Raw genomic sequence first — 18,063 nt, forward strand, 5'->3', positions numbered from 1 at the left:
TTTTCCCTCTATAACCTCAGAATTATTGCTTATTAGTAGTACCATCTCAATATGCTTTGCTTAGTATGGACTTTATAAAGTGGTAGTACCACAAGAAGAGTTATTCTCCCTTAATAACACTTAATGAATATGGTCTGTTCTTACATAACAAAACACAAAACTACAAGTGTTCATAGTGTTAAATTACTCTAAATTAAGTTTTTGTTACTTAGAATATGTTCCCCATACTAAAGTGACATCTTGATCATTACTAATTCACTAGTAATTAAGTTTTTTTACTTAGAATATGTTCCCCATACTAAAGTGTTACCAAATATTTTCCTGAGCCTGTAAATTGGCTGCTAACCTCGAAGCTGTACTCGCCCTTTCTTGGGATGACAAATTACTAGCGTAGTTACCATGTGTTATGTCTCGAGGTTAATGTTATGTTGTGTAGAAAGCAACCACTAGGTGGCGCCCAGCAATTGATTCACTGGTTGTACCATGTTGCGTTCCTAAGTAAAGAAAGAAGTGAATGAACAAGCCACATGTGTCTGTGTAGCTCCGTGAGTGTGTGTGAAATTGTTTGCACATAGACATTTAGTAGGCAACATAATATAAATTGGCGACGAGGTGTGAAGTCCTGAAACGTTTCTTCATCCGCTGTGCGTGAATTACCTATGTTGGTTAAGTTTGGACGGAAAAGAACAACCACACTGCGAGGAAGCTAGCTAGTGAGCTAGTATGTTAGCTGTGTTAGCAGTGAGTAATGAGCCGCTCTTCCTCTGACGACTCTTGAGCGCAAGTCACTGAAGACAGACGCACCATGGCTGGAATAATCGGACAAATGGATTCCTTTGATGAATCCGGTGAGCAATGGGTAACGTATATTGAACGTTTTGAACATTATATCCGGGCAAATGCGATCAGGGATACCAAAAAAGGTGCCAGTGTTGTTTAGTGTGATGGGACCGAAAACAGGGATTACTGCGCAGTTTGATTGCCCCTGCAAAGCCTGGGGATATGGACTATTAACGTATTGTGGATGTTTTGTGTTAGAAGACTAGATTTATACTTTATGTCTATCTCTGCGCAGATGAAGTGGATTATTAAACCGTTGTAAAGAATCGTACTGACTACCGAACTTCTGCTGGAGGGAAAAATGCAGCCTTCGTTTTTTCGGTCGTTTTGGGAGAAGAAGAAAATGAACAGCGTCTCAGTGACGTAATCAATCCGCGCATGCAAGCGCAACACCGCCCACTTGTGGACAAACAAAGTCGTAAACAAAATAATAGTACACGGTAACACATAGTCATACAAATACACTGGTGTCATATCTCAGCACTCCCACTTATGAATCATGAGCTTACTGTATACCTTTTCATATTCATAGAACAAAATAAAAAAAAACTTGGTATAACCCATACCACTCATATTTCACACACCAAACATTGCCTTAGCAAATGTCTTCAGTTTTACCTTGGATGCGGGCTTCGTCATTACATCCATCTGGTGTAAAATCAAGTCATATTGAGCCGCCTTCTGTAGAAGCACTTGAACACTTGTTAGGTTGGCTGTCGGCGAAAATGTCTCCCCCACCCCAGCTCTCTGGCTATATCCCTTTGCTACAAATCTAGCCTTGTACTTGTCGTGTCCATCTATATCTGTCTTTATCGCATACACCCACCTTCCTCCCACTGTTTTCTTGCCCTCTAGCAATTTCGTAAGGGTGAATGTTTTGTTGTCTCTTAGAGACTCCATTTCCTCGTCCATTGCCCTGGACCACTTTTCTGACTCTGGCGATTCCATGGTCTCTTTAAAGGTCAGAGGGACACCGCACACTGCCCTGTATGCATAATCTATAGTAGTGAGTGAGCTGTCATCACTGTCGCCCTGACTATAGTCAATCAGGTATCTCGGAGGGTTGCGTTCCCTTTGGGGGTACCTCCCACTGGCTGAGGCTTGTGACGTCACCCTTGGGTGCTCCTCGTCATCATCCTCGGGTGCTGACTGTGTACCATCAGTCTGTACATTTTTCTGTACTCTAGGCTGAGTTGCAGCTGTCTCAACAGACTTTATCTCTCTTACCCAGTCTTCTGGGTGCAGACCTGGTGTCTGAGTCTCATTTTCCCTAGTTGCCTTGTGTACAAACTTAACTAGTCTGTGTTTCTGTACTTTCTCTTGGTCAGGGTAGTAGACTAGGTAGGCTGGGCTGTTCTTGTCGTGTCCTACAAAACGCCCCCTCTCACATCTAGAAGCTAACTTTCCCTTGTCCTGCTGGTAAGCATAGCATTCTTTCCCGAACTTTTGCATTCTAGCCATGTTGCACTTTTTTCCTGTCATTGCCGTGTATGGCGTAGTGCCTGTGTGCTTGTTGAAGCATCTGTTTCTGGAGTGGGCTGCCTTCTGTACAGCATAATGCCAGAGGCTCTTTGGTAGGCCACTATCTATTAGCATACACCTTGCCATCTCGAATAGTGTGCGTCCTTCTCTCTCTGCAACGCCATTTTGATGGGGAGAGTATGGGCAGGACGTCTCATGTCTTATTTTGTTCCGTCTCAACAGGGTTTGAAACTCCTTGCCTGTAAACTCAGTTCCATTATCCGACCTTATGCATTTCACTGTCCCATAGGGAGCAACATCTGCCAGAAATTTCTCGGTCGCTTGCACTGTGTCACTCTTTGTTTTTAAGAAATAAACACACACAGCCCCTGTGCACACATCTGTAAATGATTGCATGTACCTGAAACCATTAATGGACTCGTTTGCCACAGGACCGGCTAAATCAGTGTTTACCAACTCCAGTGGTGTCTTGGCTTTGTCTGTAGATTTCCTGTTCCTGTTTTGGGTAAACTTCCCTTCTATGCATACTGCACACTCTTTGTCAGGTTTACACACTTTACCCTTTATATGCATACCATCAATGATATCCTGTAGCTTTATGATATCGTCATAGTTGCAGTGGCCCATTATCTCATGCCAAGTTTCTATATCATGGCTCACATGGCACTTTTCAACAACACATTCAGTTTGCAAATAGTACATTTTCCCCTGTACAAAAATGTCAAACCTGGTACCATCCGGTAACATCAGGGCATCTCTGCCCTCTTCGAAGAACACACTGGCTCCGTGTGCTGTCGCAGACTTCACAGAGAAGAGCTCTTGGGGGTACGATGGAATATATAGTGCGTTCCGCAGTGTCACTCTACACCGTCGCCCCTCACTGTCGAGCAGACATACCGTAGCATCTCCCCTGCCCTGCACCACACCAAAGGTGCGCTTACCGTCCGCCAGCTCCATGCAGTGTTTCTCTGGCTTGAACGAGCTGTCAAAGCTCTTGAACTTCTTCTTATCATTGACTATGTGGGAAGAAGTCCCACAGTCCACAATCAATCCTGGTTTGAACTGTTGCCGTCGTCCTGGTCCTGCTGAGCTGGTCTCTCCAGCCTGCACTCTGAAGATGTAGTTCTCTTCTTCCGCAGTATTCCCCGGTCCCTGACCTCGACCTGCTCCGTGACCACCGCCGCCGCCGCCACCTTGCTCGCGTGCACACCTGGCTCCATCAGCGCGGTCCTTCTTCTTGCACACTTTGTCCGTGTGACCCTTGACCCGGCAGAAGCTGCACCACACGCTGCGTGAACAGTCCGATTTCCGATGGCCTTTGTCACCGCATCGCCAGCACACCGTTTGTTCATCATCTCCCTCACAGCGTTTCACTGGCTTTTTCTTAGGCGCTGCGTGGGCCTTCATCACCCTCTCGGACGTCTCGTCCGATGCTGTAGCATTAGCTACATCTCCAGCCGCCTCAAAGTTTCTCAATTTGGCCTTAAATTGTCCCAATGTCAACTCACTGTCGCCATGTGTCACCATTAGAGTGAATGGCTTATATCTCTCGGGTAACCCCCTCATCACCATGGCCATCATTAGTCCCTCACTCGGTGCTTCTCCCGCCCCTTTGAGAGCCATAATGATTTGTTCAGCTCGGATAATGTATTCGGTTATTGTCTCATTATCAGCTTTCTTTAGCCCAGTCAATGTTACATACAGAGTGACAATCCGGGATCTGCCCTTACCAATGTAATGTTCCCGCAACACCCGTAGACTCTCTCTACCTTTGTTCTTCGTTTCTCTGAAGATCAGTCCCAAGCTTGTGTTGTCCAATAAAGGCGCCAATGCGCAGTAGGCGTCCGCATTCCGCTCCTCGTCTAGGGCCTGCTCTTCCGCTGTCAAAGGTCCCACGGGCTCGGTAAGAATGGTGGTTTTCAGCCCCACACCATGCATGTAACAGCATTCGCTCTTCCCACAGTTCATACTCATCGGCCTGTCCGTTGAATGTGGGCCACCTGCTCTTCTTCCGCTCCATCTCCCTAGGTAGCGTTAGCTTAGCGTTCCGTTAGCTTCCCGATAGCCTCTCTCGATGCTAACTAGCTTCACACTTGCTAACTTGCTACTCCGTGCTAACCTGCGCGCATCCCGCCATCCGAGGTTATCACACTTCGTGTACTTCTTTTATCAAACTACTAAATAATCCAACGTTATCTGGGCCCATAACCTGTTAGAAGACTAGACTAATACTTTATGTCTATCTCTGCGCAGATGAAGTGGATTATTAAACCGTTATAAAGAATCGTACTGACTACCGAACTTCTGCTGGAGGGAAATGCAGCCTTCGTTTTTTCGGTCGTTTTGGGAGAAGAAGAAAATGAACAGCGTCTCAGTGACGTAATCAATCCGCGCATGCAAGCGCAACACCGCCCACTTGTGGACAAACAAAGTCGTAAACAAAATAATAGTACACAGTAACACATAGTCATACAAATACACTGGTGTCATATCTCAACACAAGCCCATTTCACTCCGAAGCGCAGTGTGAGAGACAAAAAGAGGAGAGTTCATCGTGTAGAGGCAAGTGAGAATGGAAGTGGAAGTGAGGAAATAAAATCTGATACTGATGATGAACTGGGACTGGACTCGCTGTCTCATAAAGGGAAATATACACACATCTCTGTGCTGCCTACAGTAAATGGAAAGAAAATGGAGATGGAACTGGACACGGGCTGCTGTTGCTGTGTCTTTGATTTCATGGGGACAGTATGAAAGCACTCTGAGACATGTGCCCCCTGCAGCGCATGGATATCAAGCTGAAAACATACACTGGAGAGCCCCTCGCACCAGAAGGGGTCACTAAAATGCAAGTAAGGTTAAATAATCAGACTGCTGATTTACCCCTGTATGTAGTGAAAGTAGACGCACCCCCACTGTTTGGTAGAGTGGCTGAGAGCCATTAGGCTGAACTGGGGGGACCTAAAGACCACGTATGCAGTAGAGCAGTGAAATAAAGACAGCTTAGGGAGTGTGTTAAAGAGGCATTCCGCTGTTTTCTCCAAGAAGCTAGGCACAATGAAAGGGATTAAAGCCAGAGTGACTCAGCGCGTTTTCACATATAGTTCTCTTTAAACGAACCAAACTCGTCCTCTTAAAACTGGACCAAAAAGTGGACCAACTGAAAAGGGACTCAGTTCTCCTTGTGTTCACACTGTCAGTTCATTGGAAAGAGGACTCAGTTCTCTTTCTGGTCCACTTTAGCGCTGATGGGGCCTCAGCCCTCTTTCTGTTCACACTACTAGAGTGACTCTGGAGCTCAGATCTTTTTCTCATTTTATTGCATGTGGTCAAGTTTTGACGTAGTTTTTTTTACTTTGACGCGGCACTGCAGTACGGTCCAATCGAAGCCCCTCACTTTCATATGAACTGCAAATTGGAGGAAAACCTTGGCATTTCTGTGCGCTGTAGACAGTTGTCGTTTGATTTGTTCTTCATTCCATATCTGGAGTAGTGCAGTAGTTCCGACTAAACGACTCCTCGTGCAGTAGTCTTGCTTGCGGCCATGACTCCATGTCATTGGTTTTTTTGAGCGTCCCAGTTCTGTCTACGGCAAGCCTAGAGGGCGAAAATACAATAGCAAAGGGCGAAGTGAACCGAAAGCGCTTTGTGTTCACAATGCACAGATTAAGCGAACCGATTCGCGGACCAAAATCGAATCGAACTCAGACCACCTCCCGAAGTGATCTGAGTTCGATTCAGAGGGGTTTGAGTTCATTTGGAGTCTTCACATATGCGCAAAAAATGCTGACTAATCGCTCTGAGTTCGTTTGGAGGGCTGAAACGGACCAAGAGTGAAAACACCCTTAAACCTGACAGTGTGTCCAAATTCTGCCCGCCACGTAATGTGCCTTATGCTCTTCAACCTAAAGTGGAGGCCGAACTGACACGCCTTACTGAGCTCGGTGTGATCTCATCAGTGGAGCACAGTGACTGGGCCACACCCATGGTGCCTGTCAGCAAGAAGGATGGCATAGTGAGACTCTGTGGCAATTTCAAGGTCACCATCAACCAATATAACCGATAAAGTCCCTCATGAGGGCATCAATGTCCAAACTGTCCAATATATCTCCATGAGCATGCATCAGAGCAAGGTGGGTGAGTCTTTTTTGCGTCATACTTGTGTGTAACCATGTCTTCAGACGGCGAGAGTGGAAAATGTCCTCTCCGATGAAGCAGCTGAGATGGGGAGACTTAGGAAGAGTTTGATGAGGTTTTCAACTTCGTTGAAAAGAGCCCTTGTTTGTGGATGGAGTTTAGACATGGTTGTTGCGATGTCTTTTACTGTCTTGGGAGAATCAGTGCAGTGGTCTCCCATAATTTTCAGCTGGATCGCCAGTCGGTCTTTGTCAAAGTGCAAGGGAAGGTGAAGAGAATCTATATCCACTATTTGTTCTTTGTTGACTGCCTTAATAAGCGCCTTTCCTCTGGGAGCTGCTGTTTTCATACCATCTTGATCAAATCTCCTCTTTACTTCTTCTGTGACCAAGGCCACAGCTTCATAGAACTCTCGTCTCCATGAGTGTTGTGCAACTTGTGCGTCTGCCTCTGCTGTTGTCGATAATGGGCTGGGGTTTTGTCACCCTGTGCTCAACTGGCATTTTAAGTCCCGCTGTGGATAGTTTGTTGTAGCATGTTATGCACCACTATATCATTCCGAAGGGCCACCATGCACCTTCCAAGCAGTTCGGCACACTCAAGGGTGCCCAGTGTGCTGGATTTGGTATGCTGCAAACTCCTGGCCACTGACTCTCACGGCTCGAATATTGCTTCACAACAGAGGAGGCCATAGTAGGTTTTAGCCTTCATTGCTTGCTTGAGCAGGCCTCCGATCTTAGCGCTGGTCTCTCCCCTCACGCTTTTGTCATCCTTAAGCTGCTCCAGTGTTTTGATTTCTCTGTAGGCACTACACACACACACACGTTTGATAGCTATTGTTTGTATGCATCGTCTTGTTGGACATATGGCCAGTGCAACCAAACATGGACTCATAGAGCTCCTTGCGTTTTGCTGATTCACGGATTACCACAGCTTTGCCCTGAACAAAGTTCATTGAATCAGTGATGAGACCCACCTCACGCGCAGCCTCCTGAAGAACTAGGTCAAGTGAATGGTTGGCACAGTGGACAAAGAGGGACTCAGGGCATGTTTCTTTTAGCCACGCCTGAACACCCGAAAACCGTCCTGACATGTTAGAAGCTCCATCAAAACAATATCCATGGAGACGCTCAATTAGGATGTTGAGCCCGAGAAGTACATCTTTGATGCACTTGAACAGGGTCTCTCCGCTGCTGTCGGGGGTTTTGTACAATCCAATGAATTCCGAGTGGATCTCCAATTTCTCATCCACATACTGCAGCATCAATGAGAACTGCTCTATTGTACCGTAGTCGGTGGTACCATCAGCTGCGAGTCCATAGTATGGACTATTTCTGGCACGGGATACAATCTCACATTGAATAGCGCAGGCATACTGTTGAATGACTTCCTTCTGGATTGTGTCAGAGTGTTATGCTCACGCACCAGAACCCGACCTGTGTGGCGAAACCCAAGACAGACAGACACAGGATGGCTTCAAAATCCAAAAAGGTGGTTTTATTGTGGGAGGGGAATGTATGGTGCGAAAAACGTTCTGTTAGTGGGATGTGTGAATAAACTATGTGTGGTGTCCCGTGGTTTGCGTGTATAACTATGTGAGTGTTTTTAGCCTATGTGTGGTGCGGTATGTAAATGACCAGGAGGTGTTTAAATAATGTGCGTGCACCTGGCAAGAAAGTCCAGTCCGTGATCCAAGAGGGATTGTCCAAGGAAGTCCGGGTCCGAGAAGTCGAGTCCGAAAGGAGGGGTCCAGGTAGAGTGACAAGGGGGGAGATCGCAGGAGAGGTCCGGGGAAAAACGTGAAGGTCGCTGGGGACGAGGGAGACGCGGAGAGAGAGTCTTGGGAGGAAACAGAGACACGAAGATAAGACACTGGGGAATAAACAGAATGCAAGGACCGCTGGAGAGCTTGTCAGAACTTTACCGCGTAGAGGGTCAAGGGGGGAGATCGCAAGAGAGGTCCGGGGAAAAACGTGAAGGTCGCTGCGGACGAGGGGAGCCGTGGAAGTCGCGGAGAGAGAGTCTTGGTATGAAACAGAAACACGAAGACACTGGGGAATAAACAGACTGCAAGGACCGCTGGAGGGCTTGTCAGAACTTTACCGCAGGGTTCAGTACGTCGAAGCACGGAGTGGTGTTCTGGGAGACTTCTTGTAGAGCAGCGTTTCTCAAACCTCAACTGGAGGACCACTTGTCCTGCATGTTTTAGATCTCTCCCTGCTCCAACACAGCCGATTCAAATGATCAACTCGTTATGAGCTCCCGAAGCTGCCTAATAACAAAACTGATCATTTAAATCAGCTGTGTTGGAGCAGGGAGAGATCTAAAACATGCAGGACAAGTGGTCCTCCAGGAGAAGTTTGAGAAACGCTGTTGTAGAGGACTGCCTGATTGCCACAGGTGTGCCTGATGGATGATGGCAAACACCTGGTGCAGTGCAGCTCTCGTCTCCTCAGAGCGCGAGCCGAGCGCTCGGATGTTTCCGGTACGTCCGAGCTGAAGAGTGGCTTGAACGTGCCGGGGAGGCAGCTCCGGGCGGTGTAACCACAACAGAGAGACAGTTATCTCTCCTCTCAACCCACTGTCTCTCTCCTGGGAGGTTGTCGGTATGTTCAAGCATCAGTTCATATAAAATGCCATCACGGGTGCTGTCACCCCGAAAAGCCATCCCCTTCTTTCCCAGGAAAAGCACTGACCTGAACATCAGCTCCAAAACATGCCTTGCTGTGTCTTGAGTTTGGCGGACAGTGTCAGATAAAAGGGTAGTAATTGGGGTGTTTTGTAGAGCAGCAATTTTTTGAATGGCATCACCATGAAGTTTAGACTTTTCATACTCGTTGAATTTTTCTATGGCTTTCCGCCAGTTTGTTAAGCCTCCTTTGAGAAAACTGCTGTCAAACCTTACACTATCTTTCATTGATGAAACGTTTCTCCACTGCTTTCACACAGCTAAAACAGAACGCGATCGCCTTCCTCAATATAATGCAGCCACCTCCATTTGTTGAACCAGTTTGCATTGGATGAATGAGAAAATGCCTCTTTTCCAAACTGCCTTCCAGGAAAACTGAAGTTCGTTGGTTGGTGTGGAGTGATTGCCTCGACTGAAACCACGTTAACGCTAGCATTTTGTCCTGTGATAGGTACTGCTGCGACGTTAGCTTGAATTAGCACAGCTCCTGGGCCCGGGGCAGGTGTGGCGGTCGATTCGGAGGTGCTGCAGCTGCTGCTGGTAGGCCTACTTGGCTTAGGCTCCAAGTCTGCTTCCTCCTTCTCCGCTTGATCAGCCAACTCAAGGCTCAGTCTCTTTGTCTTTTTTGGGCTTCCCAAAAAACGTAGAAATGCGTTTTTGTGCCATTTGGACTGGTGTTCAGACACTTGACCTGACTGAGTCACTGACGGGTGCCGTCATGAGACAGTTGTTGCTTGTTGTCATTGTGGTTTAGGCCACTTACTTTTTACAGTCAAGTCATTAATGTTTCCAATGAATTTGAATGATTAGACGAATGAATAAAATTTATTTTATTTTTTTGTTAAAACATTATTTATTTATCCCCGAAATGTTTCTTGGGCTCCACGCCAGGGGGGGCTGCAGCACCTTCACCACCCCTACTTCCCGCGGCTATGGTTCCTGTTGACTTACTGCAACACCCCCCATGCCACAACAAAAGAACCACCAGCCATGTTGTTCCTCAGGCGCAAGCTGCGCTCGGCTGGATTTCCTTAAGCCCAGTGTGGCTGGGGCAGTGCACCAATCCCAGGATTCCCAGCAGCAATGCCACCAACAATATGCCAAGGCCAGGCAGTTTGATGTTGGAGAGCCTGTCCTTGTTCGTGACTATTGGAAGGGAGAGGAAAAGTGGACGCAAGGTGCCGTAATGGAGCAACCTGGACCAGTGTCGTACAAGGTAAATGTAGGAACACAAGGAGTATGGAAACGCCATGTGGACCAGATGCTGACATGCTCAGAGCCAGCACTTCAGAAGACTGCAGGCTCTGCAGTGAACCTCCCCATCACCCCCCCCCTGTGTTACCTCCACATAGTACTGGTAGTACCACCCTTCACCCCTGTACGCCTCACTATGAAAAGAATGATAATCGAGTTCCTTTGATTACCGTGCCATCCAAAACACACCATTCCAATGAACCACCCCATGCTGGAGATACTCAGGTAACAGAGACTGTTAGACACTATCCTGTGAGGATGACTAAACCACCAGTATGTTACAGAGACGAGTGAACAAACTGAACTAGTTGCGCAAAGACCTTAAGACTGTTTCTGAGTTTTAAGAGATATGGTTTCAACATACAAATTGTATACAGAAAGTAGCATAACCCCCAGTCTTTATTTCATGTAAAACAATGTTGTGTAAAAGACAGAAAATATATCCTTTGTGTTTTATTGACATTTTAGTGAGGAGGAGAGTCAATTTATATTATGTTGCCCACTAAATGTCTATGTGCAAACAATTCCACACACACTCACGGAGCTACACAGACGCATGTGGCTTATTAATTCCCTTCTTTCTTTACTGAGGAACTCAACATGGTACAACCAGTCAATCAATTGGTGGGCGCCACCTAGTGGTTGCCATCGACACAACATAACATTAACCTCAATACATAACAGCATGCTTGGTGGAAAAGTGTCAGCTGATATTGTATTCCTTGAATACCGCAACGTTTTCTTGACAAATTAGATATATGGCGTTTGATCGGACTTCAGTGAAAAAATATTTTGCTGTCTACTCTTTCTTAAAAACCCGGCACTCGCTGTTGGCTTTTTGCTTCTTTGGTCCGCTCATTTTGTGAAAGTAGGCAATTGCTGCATGCTCTGATGCTTACTGCAAGAGGCAAAAGCGAAGGTGAAGTCAGGTGAAGAGACGAGCGCCTCTCGGCCTCTACATTAGAAAAGCCCAGTTGTATTTGCAGCGCGCCATCTAGTGGAACCACCTGTACCGTATTGAAGGAAAATGATAGAGAATACCAGTCATTTAAATGCCCAACGGGCCGTACTTTGCCCACCGCTGCGCTAAAGAAATACCGGCAAGCAAGCAAGGATATCATATATGCCCCGATGAAAGGTTTATGCTGGTCACAACAGACTTTAATTTTATGTGAACGGTTATAAGGAAGAACTGAAGACTGTCTCTTTTTGTAGCATGTAGCCAACGAGGTATTTCTTTTATCTGTATTTTGCTTTGGTAAAATGTTATTCAACATGCTGTGCATGCTTTTGTTCTGTGCTAAACAATCATGGTCTCTATATTTTTTTCGTCAATACTGTGTGTTTAGTTTTCACGGCGGATTTGGAGAGAAGCTTTCAAATAAACCAGTAGCAAGAAGAGAGCCACTTCTGTCTGCCTGTGCATCGAGGGAATTACAGTGAAAACTCGAACTGTTCATCGATGCGAGTGGGCATTAAGTGACGATGTGGCAAGTTCAAAGGACCAGACGGGTCTGCGGCGCACGGAGCTGTCATTGAAGGATTGACGGATGAGCCGAGGGCGCGCACCATACACGCACAGAACGAAGTAAGAAGATGCACACAGCTTAAAGAGCAACGTTTTCAAGACAAAGCCATAAAGAACTTGGACACTAACAAGTCAAGAGTGGTCTAAGAAGAGGGCTTTTGTAAAGGTTTGCCAAAAGATTTTTTTACTGTGAATGATAGCTACTGTGGTGTGTGTGGTGTTTTGACTCATTTGCTCATGTAATTTAATTGAAGCTTGCCATTTATAGACACATTTAAGATGCCAGAGTTAAAAGGTAAATAATTTTTCTCCTTGAACTTTCTATATTGGAAATAATAAGTGGAGGCTATTTGCCATTTTATATTGACGTTTTCTAAGAAGTTCTGAAGTGTGTTATATATTAAGTGTATTTTGAAAGGTAATATCCAAAGTTGAATTAAATTAAATTATTTTTTTTAGTTTTGTTTTTTTGCCGTTTCAATTTTCCATTTCCATTTTTTAACTCAATCAATGAATCAAATGTTATGATTTTCAATAACTATTTCAATAAAGTGCATTTTTGAACTCTATTGAAATACTGTTACTGAAATTCATAACATTTGATTTGCTTAAGCTTGAAAATATTTACATTTAAGTGACATTTACATTTGAGTTAGTGTTAAAAGTTGATATAGAGGTTTCATTTACTGTGTACATTTTCTGTTTACAAAATTTGGTCAATTTAACCCGTGATTCGACAATGTAAGATCCAAGTGAGCCTACAATTCAGGTAAGGGACAGTGTTAGGGATAGTGCAAGTTCCCAAGGCCGACCTGAAGAAGGTCGAGTGGGTGGTGCTGAAGCCCAGCAAGAGGAAGCGCAGCAGCCAAAACGAAGTCAAAGAACCAGAACTCTAACAGAGAAGGGTAGAGAGATGCAAGTCGAAAAAATTAAAGCGCGTCTACAAAGGTTTAACTATATTTACGACAAATGGAGAACACAAGTTAAATCTTATAAACAGCCATTATCACAATTAACAGAGCCTTTATCTGATGATGATCTGCTTAACGATATAACTGATGACGTCACGGGTCTTTCTGCAGATGTCCAGCGTGTTTGTAATGAACTACGTGAAATCGTAACTCCAGACTAGGTCACGCGTGGAAGAGTGGATCGGTGTGTAGAGATTTCTAAGTTTGTTGTATCCAGAGCCGTAAGTCGACTGGACGAAAGGATTCCAAAAGAAGAGCATGATTGGCCGGAAGCAGGCTCTCCCTTCGACTCGAGCACCTGTAAATAGGGTCGTTACGTTTCCCGTTAAAGGTCCAGGGGATGAGGGGAAGTAACAAAGAAAAGTATCCCGGGGGGAAAAGAAAGGTGGGAGGCGGAACCAAGTGTAAAAACAAATGAGTTTATTAACAAAACTAACCGTAACCATAAGCCAATATTATGCAATAAAAGATCAACTAAAGACGCTGGCTCTTAACTAACCAGGATTAAGTAACAAACAACAAAATAACTCAGATCAAACCAAAAAAAAGAAAGAAAAGAAACACAAAAACAATAGCACAGGTTTCACTCTCCTCAAGGAGTATTGACTGTAAGCACAACAGCTCTCTCTGACTGCCAACAACGGCCCATTGACACGGCTGGGCGTCTCTCTCCCAGCTGATGAGGGGTTGAAATCACCTGTGCTCAGCCAGCAGCTCCACAGAAAGAGGGGCATTATCTGGAGAGGGAAATGACACGTATACACAACACACGGCAGTAGGGTCGTAACACCCCCTCCCATAAAAACAAACCCTAGGTTTGTGTACAACAGGGTACTCTTCAAACAACGACGGATAATTACTACTTACCATTAAATAGTTTATATTTATCTGGTAAGTTTGCATAATGACAATTTTTTTATATGTTTACTCACCATTTCACATGGTAACAGGGCAGCTATTTCACACATGGGACAGAGCATCAGCCACCAAATTGTCAGCTCCTTTTTTGTGCCTGATTTCAATGTTGTACCCCTGTACCAAAAGTGCCCAACGCATCAACCGTTGGTTGTGGTTGTACATTTGAGTCAAAAGACAAGAGGATTATGGTCGGTATACACAGTCACAGCAAGTGAACTGGACCCAACATACGCTTCAAAATGCTGCAAAGCAAGTAGCATGGCTAGGGTTTCTTTCTCAACAGTAGAGGAGTGTAGTTGATGCCGTTTGAACTTGGCAGAGAAGAAACACTGGGTGAGGTACACCGCCAGCATCATCCTGCAGCAATACAGCACCAGCCCCAGAGGCGCTGGCGTCAGCCTCCAACTTGAAGGGAAGGGGAAGGTTAGGGGCAGCTAGAACAGGGGCACTGCAAAGGAGAGACTTGACGGCTTCAAAGGAGTGCTGACACTCAGCAGTCCACACAAAAGGAACAGCCGGGCTACACAAAGTGGTGAGAGAGGCAACTACCACAGAGAAGTTACTGCAAAAACACCGGTAGTCGCCAGTCATGCCCAGAAAACGGCGAAGTTCACGTCTGGTGGTGGGAACTGGGTAGTTTAATACAGCAGTGAGTTTTGCATCCACCGGGCGGACGGACCCACGTGTTTACCCAAGTACGTAACAGTGGCTTTGCCAAACTCACACTTTCAGAGACTGAGAGTCAGGTTTGCGTCCTTAAGCCTTTGAAACTCTGTTTTCAGACTAGAAATATGGTCTGACCAGTCATTCGAATACACGACTACATCATCAAGGTATAAACGTTGCAATGGGGAGCATCACCCAACATTCTGTGCGTCAAACGCTGGAACGTAGCAGGAGCGTTTTTCAAGCCAAATGCCATTACAGTGTACTGCATGAAGTGGTCGGGGTCACAAAAGCTGAGATATCTGATGCGCTGGGGGTTAACCGAACTTGCCATACCGTTTTAGGAGATCTAGTTTGGTGATGACAGTAGCGGGACCGATGTTATCAATACAGTCTTCCATGCGGGGCAGTGGAAAAGAGTCTGGCACCGTAACTGCATTCACCTTCCTAAATTAAGTGCAGAAACGGGGTGTCCCGCCAGCTTTAAGAGCCAACAGACACGGAGAACTCCAGGGGCTGTGACTAGGCATAGCTAACCCATTTTTAATCAGATAATCAACTTCTGCTTTCATTACCTGACGTTTATCAGCAGAACAACAGTAGGCATGCTGCTTGATAAGGTAAGACAGATGGGAGTCAACATCAGACAGAAACACAGAGTTGATACGCCTTCCACTCTGTTGGCCACCAGAGGGCAGGTTGAGTCCATCATCCGGTAAGTCACCCACATACACTATGGAAACAAACATTTCAGGACTCTTCCGTGTCACCCCAGGAGTGTCTCTGGGGAAGTAAGGCTTAAGCATGTTGACACGACATAACTGTGTTTTCCTCCTACATTCAGGAGTGAGAATAACATAATCTTTACCGGACACTTTTCTTTCCACCCCATATGGACCTAGAAATCGTGCAGTGAGGGCAGATCCAGGCACTGGCAACAAGACGAGTACTTGGTCACCAGGATGGAACTGACATGCCACTGCCTTACGGTCAAATCGCCTCTTCATGTTATCCTGGGAGGTGGAAAGGGCCTCTCTCGCCAGCAATGTTACATTATGCAATCATGCTCTGTACTGAGAAACCAAATTCAACACATTAGGCTTGGGGCATGAACTAGACATGAACTGCTCCTGTAACACCTTTAATGGACCACACACATTATGGCCAAAAACGAATTCAGCTGGACTGAACCCTAGAGACTATTGTTTTGCATCACGGATGGCAAAGAGCATGAATGGCAAACCTTTATCCCAATCTTTCCCTGTCTCATAAGAGTACATCTGCAGCATAGACTTTAGAGTCTGGTGCCAGCGCTCTAGTACACCCTGTGACTCAGGATGGTAAGCACTACTTACTGCGTGTGAAATGCCCAAAGATTGCAGTGTTTGTTTGAATGTCTTAGACAGAAGGTTTGTACCTTGATCGGTTTGTACAACACGTGGTAACCCAAAGGTGGTAAAGAACTTTGTTAGAGCTCCATTAACAGCTGAAGTGGTAATTTTCCTTAAGGGAACTGCTTCAGGAAACCGGATCGAAACACACATCACAGTCAGTAGGAACTGGTTACCAGACTTCGTTCTGGGCAGGGGACCAACAAAGTCTACAATAACATGTTCAAAGGGGGTCCAACAGCTGGAAATGGATGCAAAGGGGCTGAGGGAATTATTTGATTTGGTTTGCCTGCAAGCTGGCAGGTGTAACATGTTCTGCAAAAACGTGCAACATCAGCTTTCATCCCTGGCCAAAAGAAATGCTTCAGGATGTGTTAATGTTAGCACATGTTGCCTATAGCCAGCTGGAACCACAATCTGATGAACTGAACTCCAGTCCTCTCCTATGTCATCTGCAACAGCCCCCCCCCCTCCCCGAGGAAACCACGTGCGCACCAGCAAACCATCATCTAGTGAGTATGACTGGTTTCTACTACACTTATCGACACCTTTGATAACAGAAGCAAAACACTTTGTCAGAGAAGGGTCACTCTTCTGGGCTTGGGTAAGTGCTTCACGTGTCAGTCACATTTGGAGCAGTGTCGGTCTTTGCATTCTCAGGTGCTTCGGACTGATCACTCACTGGCTCACTAGTAGAGGACAACTTTGACAATTTGTCCTCAGACAAGGCTGAAACAAACACCAAATCAGCCAGATCAATCTTTTCCGGCTGTCTCCAGGCCTGAGCTCTAGTTAATACACTGACACCAAACACATCAGGATTTTTCGGTGCCAAGTCATCAAGCTCTGTCACAGACATGGGAACATCCATGACCTCAGGTGTGGGGTAGACTTTCCCTTCTGCTATGTCATTCCCCATGATGAAATCAACGTCCTTGATTGGTAAAGAGGCACAAACAGCTACTGAAAACAGTAGCTGCTCGCATCAGAGGCAATCCCACCCCTTTTGGTTGTTTTGAGACTGCGCCTGCTGCTTACATTTTAAGGCCTCACAGTCAGCAACTAAATGTCCAGGCGTATGACAAAAGAAACACTGTTTCTCCACCTTAGGATTTGGAGGAGGGGTACTGACACGTGAAGCCTGGGTAACATGCAAGTTAGTATTCTGTGAGGAGGAATCACAGGGGGAGGAAATATTACGCTGCACAATGATGTTTTTGTGTGAGCGCAAATTCATCTGCCAACACCGCAGCCTGATGCAGGATGGACAGTTTTAGTACATTTAAATAGGTGATGATATGGTTAGGCACACAGTTTGTAAATTCTTCCAACAACACCAGCTCTTTTAAGGGAGCTATATCATTAGCCTTACAAGCCGAACACCATCCCTCAAAAAGAAGGCTTTTTTCCCATGCAAAGTCAGTGTATGTCTGATTATGGTTTTTCCTGAGACCTCTGAAACGCTGTTGGTACGCCTCTGGCACTAACTCATATATGCTCGCAGAATAGCACTCTTGAGTTTTTCATACATGATGCTATCTCTGGCAGAAAGTGAGGAGGAAGCTTACAGAGCTTTACCAGTTAATCTACAGTGCAGCAATATAGCCCACACATCCTGCGGCCAGCTTAATTCTGTGGCTATGCGCTGAAATGCACTGAAGTAAGTTTCAACCTCAGCCTCACGGAACAAAGGGACCAAAGGGATATGTTTGCTTAGAGCTTGACGTCGGCAACTTACCAGCAACAGCAAAGCCAGAACCTGACTGCAACTCTTAACTGTCGCATTTTAATAGCTCTCTCTGCCTCTAATTTCTTCAATTCTAACTCCCTGCAAAGCTGAAATTCCCTCTCCCTCCCCTTTTCCTCCCTTTCCAACTGGAGGCGAGCAAGATGGACTTTTAACTGTGCTCCCGCACCACAGTATGTACACTTGCAACACTGTGTGTCAGACGGAGTGGTCAGCAACACTGGGGCTCCGCAGGGGACAGTCCTGTCTCCCTTCCTTTTCACCCTCTACACCATGGACTTCAACTACCACACAGAGTTCTGCCATCTTCAGAAGTTCTCTTATGACTCTGCTATAGTCGGATGCATCAGTAATGGTGAGGAGGCTGAGTACAGGGCTGTGGTGGGAAACTTTGTCACGTGGTGTGAGCAGAACAATCTGCAGTTCAACGCGACTAAGAC

Source organism: Lampris incognitus, chromosome 2 (genome assembly GCF_029633865.1).
Source record: "Lampris incognitus isolate fLamInc1 chromosome 2, fLamInc1.hap2, whole genome shotgun sequence".
Classification (NCBI taxonomy): domain Eukaryota; kingdom Metazoa; phylum Chordata; class Actinopteri; order Lampriformes; family Lampridae; genus Lampris; species Lampris incognitus.